The sequence below is a fragment of the Palaemon carinicauda genome, chromosome 23 (assembly GCF_036898095.1).
Source record: "Palaemon carinicauda isolate YSFRI2023 chromosome 23, ASM3689809v2, whole genome shotgun sequence".
NCBI classification, from domain to species: domain Eukaryota; kingdom Metazoa; phylum Arthropoda; class Malacostraca; order Decapoda; family Palaemonidae; genus Palaemon; species Palaemon carinicauda.
The window spans coordinates 33,608,867-33,616,276 of NC_090747.1; the positions used below are offsets into that span (position 1 = coordinate 33,608,867).

At 39.4% G+C, this 7,410-nt stretch overlaps 1 pseudogene; it reads left to right on the forward strand.

Moving 5' to 3' along the window:
• The first annotated feature begins 1,183 nt into the window (after positions 1–1,183).
• Positions 1,184–3,082, forward strand: LOC137617526 (uncharacterized; annotated as a pseudogene).
• Positions 3,083–7,410: the final 4,328 nt, after the last annotated feature.

Genomic DNA, 7,410 nt, shown 5'->3' on the forward strand with positions numbered 1-7,410 from the left:
CTTTCCCCAAAGTCCCATGCCACCCATATCCCTCCTCACAATATAAATGCATCCATCTTATTTGATAACGCCCAACACTCCTCCTCATTGTCACTGACATATTCTTAGCTCTTCTGGGTAGATCCACTTCATTCCTTGTAATTGCTTGGCCTTAGTATTTCAGACGAGCTTTTATACCAGTATGTGTGTGTGGGTATATATATATAATATATATATATATATATATATATATATATATATATATATATATATATATATATATATATATATATATATATATATATATATATATAATATATATACATATATATATATATATATATATATATATATATATATATATATATATATATATATATATATATATATATATATATATATATATATATAAAGATATATATACATATATATATATATATATATATATATATATATATATATATATATATATATATATATATATATATATATATATATATATATAGCACTCATTCTCATTAATAGAGAGACCGCCTTCAATTACCTGTACGTTGTTGAAGAATTCTCAGCCCCCTCAGTAGGTGACCCAACATTATTTATGGTAATTTGTAGGGATGATATTAGTGTGCGAATACGGGATTATTTTAAAAACAAAACATTTACAGCCAAGATTGTGGGACTTTTGAACTCTAGTATGAAGAAGCTAAGCTTTCAAAAATTGGGGGAAACGGAAAACGAACCTATGGAGCTTTGGCTCCCAGCGACGATTATTAACGCTAGTGAAATCAATAAGCTCTTAGATAAATGGGAAAATTTCATAGAAGAGAAATTCCCACAAATAAGCAGTGAATTAAGGGGGAGTGGGTGGACAGTTGAAGGCGTCAAAAATTTTAAATTATGTTTTCACCGCCAAGCTGTAATGTCTGGAATGGGTGCATACATTTTTCCTAAGAAAGAAGTCCGCGGAAGTCATGTGGTTTTTAATCCCTCTGGAATTGGGAATTCCTGCCTAATTCAGTGTCTGGCTGCCTACTTTATCGCTAAACAACAGCCATCTCCACGCTGGAAAAATATTTATCGCGCTGTAAATAGTATTCAACGTTGCTCGGAATACGTCAATTTTACCCAACTCACATTCCCCATCCAATGGGAAGACATTTCACGCCTCGAGTTGGCAAATCATATCTCCATTTACGTTTACGAAATGGAAAAATCCGCGGACGGAAGGTACCTGCTGCAATTGTCGAGGCGGGGAATGAAGAAATTTCCAAGCATAGTCCCACTTCTCCTCTTAGATGGGGAACATACATGCCTCATTAAGGATTTTCATTCCTTCGTGAAATCCTTTGCCCGGGTAAGATCTCTCGACCCTCTGTACTTTTGCCATAACTGTCTATCACAGCATTCGTCACCCTCTAAGCAAGAACAGCATGAAGCCAGTTGTGATCTCGCTGTAACGTTGAATTTTCCCCCAGTCGGAAGCACAGTAAGGTTTAGAAATCAGCATAAGACGCAAAAGTTTTCCTATATTTGCGTCTTTGATATGGAATCAGCTTTAGAGAAATCTCCCGGTGCGTATGGTGTGGAGACAATACATAATTCAATAGCGTACTGCTACATCATTTTCGATTGCCTAGGTCAAAGAGTGGCTTCGAGTTATTATTGCGGAAACGATTGCGTTGACAAGTTTCTGGCAGACCTTAATGCTTGTTGGGAGACAATCAGAAACCAATGGCGAACTTTCCCCATTCATATGACAGCGGAGGATGAAAGGGCTTTCCTTGAGCAGGACGTATGCCAATTGTGCAAGTCACCATTCAAAGACGGGAGCGATAAACATAGACATCACGACCACGCCAGTCCTAATAACAATTTTATTGGGGCGTACTGTAGGCGATGTAATTTATCATGCCGCGAACAAAAAACACATCTCCCTGTTTTTGCCCATAATTCGAGTTATGACTTAGGCCTCATCCTTAAGGATCTTAAAGATAAAGTCCAAATCAGTATCATGACGAAACAAGGTCTAAAAATTCAGCGAATGTCTGTTGGGAATTTAATTTTTCTCGACTCTCTAGCCTTTCTTGGGTCTTCTTTGGATAGTTTAGCTTCTGAATATTTTAGGGATGGAAGGAAAGCACGATTAACGGAGGAAATGTTAAGTGAGATAAAGAATGAGGAACTTAGGGGTGAAATTATTCGGGGTAAATTACCTTTCTGCTATGACTATATAGATAGTCTTTCAAAACTCGAGGAAAGGCAGTTACCCCCTCAATCGGCATTTTACAACAGGCTAAAGGCGTGTGATCTATCGGATTAGGAGTATAAACGCGCCCAGCGTGTTTGGACTATCGCCAAATGCCAAACTCTGAAGGATTTTCTCCTCCTATACCTCATTGTAGACACTAGCCTATTAGGGGATATTCTCATTTGGTGGCGTGATATTCTTTATAGTAAGTACGGTCTTGATTTACCACACTATGTTTCACTTCCATCCTACGCTTTCGACAGCTTTCTTAAAATGAGTAACATCGAGTTGGATCACGTCTATGATGAAGAATTGTATAATCTTATTAGGCACAATGTGAGGGGCGGGTTCACTTCCGTTGTGCGTCAGTCATTCACAGCCAACAACCGTGAAATAAATTCTTCTTTTAATCCAGACCTCCACCAAAGCTCTTACATTCTATATTTGGATTTCAACTCTCTATACGCAACAGTCATGACTAGAAACCTCCCCTCCGGTGGGATTCGTAAACTTTCCGATGAAGAAAAAGATCTGTTTTTAGGAAAAGGTATTGAAAATGTTATCACGAATGAAGACAAGGGATACTGGCTCCTCGTCACTACAAAAGTACCTTTGGAAGAAGTTGCTAGAGCGACAGATGAACTTCCCCTATGCTTATCTCATGAAGAAGTCACCTTTAGAAATCTATCTCCCTATTGTAAAAACGTGCTAGAGAAGGAAGGAGGACAAATGGGTGTAAAGTGCAAAAAACTTATGGCCACCCACCGTAGTAAAAAGGAGTATCTTATTTCACTCCCCCTTCTTCAGCTGTATATGGAGTTAGGTCTGGAACTGGAAGCTGTTCATTCAATCTAAGAATTCAATCAAAGTGCTTACATGAACGATTTCATTAAAACTAACATTGAAGCGAGGACAGCGGCCAGCTCATCAACCGAGAAAAAAGCTTTTAAGGCTATGAGTAACTGCGTCTTTGGGAAGACTTTACTCAACCCTTTGAAATACGCGGAAAAAAGTCGAGTTGTTACGAAGCCCGCGGTTTACTTAAAAGAGGCCCGTAACCCGCGGCTAAAATCTTCCATTCGTTTGAGTGAAGACCGCGTTATCTGCACTTCCACCCTTCCGCAGGTTGTCATCAATATGCCTAATTATATAGGATTTGCCATTCTGGAAGCGGCCAAGTTTGATCTCTATTATTTCTTTTATAAAATACTCAAGCGTAAGTATGGTGATAAAGTCAAACTCATTTACACTGACACAGATAGTTTCATTTTTGCTCTGGAAGTTCCAGACCTTAACTCGGAGTTTGCTCAAGAACCCCTGAAATCGTATATGGATTTTTCCAACTTCGATGAAGACCACCCTCTTTTTAATAATGAAAGAAAAGGCAAGTTGGGGCTTTTAAAATCGGAAACTGGTAGTACATTAATAGCAGAGGTGATAGCGTTGAAACCTAAAATGTATTCTCTGTTACTAGCCAACCAGGAGCAGATTAACAGGGTAAAAGGTATCCCCAGCCATTCGTATATGGATTTTTCCAACTTCGATGAAGACCACCCTCTTTTTAATAATGAAAGAAAAGGCAAGTTGGGGCTTTTAAAATCGGAAACTGGTAGTACATTAATAGCAGAGGTGAAAGCGTTGAAACCTAAAATGTATTCTCTGTTACTAGCCAACCAGGAGCAGATTAACAGGGTAAAAGGTATCCCCAGCCACCTACATTCTAGTATGAAGCATGAACAGTATACGCAAATCCTGGAAGATCATCGGGTCAATTACGTCACTGTGCGTACAATTAGAAATGTTCAGGGGCAGATGAGTACCACCAAAGTAGAAAAGAAGTGCCTTTCAGCCTTTGACGCAAAACGTTTCCACGTAAGTCAATACAATTCTTACGCATACGGGCATCCGGATATTGTAGAGGAGGAGGAGGATGAGCAATTAGCGAGGGAGGTCCCCACCAACAATCTTCACCCCAAATTAGCGGTAGCGTCTTATTCTCCACCAGACCCGCTTCCTCGCGTTTATCAAAATTTGTGGAAAAAGAGAGAAGAAAAGGTTGCAGAGTACTTTCCTCTACCCGAAGGAAATTCATCTACATTGGCGTGAAAGGGGAAACACACTTCTCTCTCTCTCTCTCTCTCTCTCTCTCTCTCTCTCTCTCTCTCTCTCTCTCTCTCTCTAATTGCTAAGTTCAATTTCCCTTTGTAAATGTATTGTCAACCGGGTTGGTATTTTTTATTAATGAGGGTATTCATTCCACAGTACTTATATCATTGCATTTGAAGTACAGGCGCAGTTAAATGTGGGATCTGTTAAAATGTACAAGTGTTTTAGCGAAGAAGACTTGGACATTTTTAGGGAGCCAGCGCGTATTATTGTGTCTGGCTTCTCCAACTCGGGAAAATCTTTCTTAGTTGAACAACTTATATTAAAGTATGAAAGTAAGTTTACACACATTGTTATGTGTGGTGTGGATAGTCATACTTTGAAAACCCATCCAACAATTGGGGCAAAACTCTCTCTCTACGCCAATATCGTAGACCCGATGAGTGAGATAGATACGGAAGCTGGGGTCTACTCGATATTATACATCCTCGATGATGTTTTTCTCGAGGCTGTCCATGACAAAATTGTTGTAGATGTCTTTACTAAGGGTCGACATAAAAATATCTCTGTTATTTTTATTACGCAAAATATGTTTTACGGTGGTAAATACGCCAGGAATATAAGTATAAATGCCTCGCATATGCTTTTGCTGAGAACTAGGGATATGTCTCAAGTTGAGTTATTAGGAAGGCAAATATTCGGTTCGCCTTTATCGAAAAAATTTGTGGATGTATATAAAAAGGCTGTTATGGCTAAACCCTTTTCCCATTTGCTGGTAGATTTAAGTTTAAATACTCCTAGCGAACTCCAGCTGAGAACAAATATAGCAGGGAGTTCCTCGTGTGAGGTAGTTTTTGGAGAATGGGAGACGTAAAGAGAAAGATTTTGGAAACCGTATATGAAAATTATTCACACCCATCAAGCTTAGGGGGTATAAAATCCATCTACAAACCCGCTAGAGCTCTGAACCCGGGAATTACCGTAAGTAATGTAAAAGACTATTTGGCGACGAAAGATGCTCATACATTGCATACGCTCACAAGAAAACATTTCCCGAGACGTCAAATGGTGTCTCCAGCTCCTAGAGTTATTATCAGTTGCGATCTCGCGGATATGCGGCGTTTATCTAAATTTAACAAGGGCGTAAACTATCTTCTTATTTGCATAGATATCTTCTCCCGGTACCTCAAGATTGTCCCTCTCAGAAACAAGAAAGCACAGACTCTGTTAAAAGGCTTAATGTCGATCCTTTCCTTACCCGAATTTCTTGGGGTCAGCCGCCTTTTTACTGACTGCGGGTCGGAATTTTATAACAAACTTACATCTAAGTACCTGGAAGAAAAAAATATAAAACTTTACAGCGTGTCCTCATATGAAATCAAAGCGGCCATTGCAGAGCGTGTTATACGTACGCTAAAGCAAAAGATATATAAGCATTTAACTCTGCGAAATACCCTCGTCTATGTTGACGTCCTCCCCCAACTTGTAAAAAACTATAATAGATCCCCGCACCGAGGATTGGGAGGGGGACTGACTCCCCTTGAAGTGCATAGATATACAGACCCAGAAATCATTAGACAGCAATTTCGGAAAATGTATAAAGCAAGCGTGTTTAAACCCAAACAAAATAGTAATGCACTAGACGTAGGCCAGTCTGTGCGTATTGCGAGTGAGCTCCGACGGTCTGTATTCCATCGCGGGTATAAAATACAAAATACACTAGAAATATTCAAAATTAGAAGCGTAGACAAGAGTCGGGCCCCATTGACTTATTATCTGGAAGATCTTGCCGGTGAAAAAATTGAGGGAGTTTTTTATAGAGCGGAACTAATACCTACGGCTATACCAGAAACTTTCCCTATAGATATTATCAGAAGGAAAGTCGAGAAGGGAAAAGTCAAGTATCTCGTATCATGGAGAGGGTATCCCCAAAGTTTTAACTCGTGGATACATAGTAAGGATGTTGAAAGGTTAGTCGGGAAAACTCGGAAATGAAATCCCACATACACAAACATGCTGATTTTCTTCTCTTCTTAAATAACCTCCCCGCCAAAAAAAGGTCTGAATTAATTCCTTTACTAAAGAGGACCCATCTTGATTGCTTATCGGAGATCTTTTCCAACTTTTTAAAGGAAAATCTGACTCGTGATAGTAAATCAGTAGAAAAGGTGAAGAAATATAGGAATGAAATAAGGACGGTAGCCCGGAAAAAGACACCGCTTAAAGAGAAAAGAAAAATCTTATCATCGCAGAGAGGGGGTGCTATACTTTCAGTACTTCTGCCTTTAGCAGCGAGTCTAATTGGGGGTTTGTTAGGAAGATGAAAGAGTATTGCCTAATACCGCGGAAGACGGTGGAAGGATTTTGTCTCCACCAAGACAGTGGGGAAAGTAGAGTTCAAAACTCTAAACAAAATGTAGAGGAGAATGGAAAGGGAGATAAGCAGCAAGGGGGGGGGGGAGGAGGAGATAATAGTGATTTACTACGTAATCTAATGCAAATGATACAAGCGATGAAGTCCAAGTTTGAAAGTAAGCCAAAGAAAAGAAGACGTAAAGGGTTAGGGGGAAAACTAAAACGCGAGTCCGATCCTCTCCCCCTCCCTAAACAGGCGGTGTACAGCAATCCCCCTCTCGACCATCTGATAGATATGCAACTAACACCAACCAACAGAAGGCACGCCCTTGCTTTTCTCAAGTTTTTTGAAGGACGGAATGACTTCCAGTGGGATGATAAGGGAAATTTGAGAAAACCCATCGATCGTTTAAATGTAATGGTAGTGTTAAAGAAATTGATTCAACAAGCGGGTGCTATAGAGGAAGAGGACCTGCCTTTTTATAAAATCCTGTTGGATACAGCGGGAATTCCTTATTCATATATAAAGAATGCAAAAGCTCGGATGCAAATTTATGGAAGTAAGGTGAAAATTGGGAAAGGTAGTCGAAAACGCAAGGAAACTAAAAGAAAAGAATTAAAAGACAAACTGCGTTGGGTTCCTTATTAGAAATTACAGTCTGGTGTAGATGGGTATGAAATACGTGTGCTAACATGTTGCACCATCCGAAATAGGAAACGGT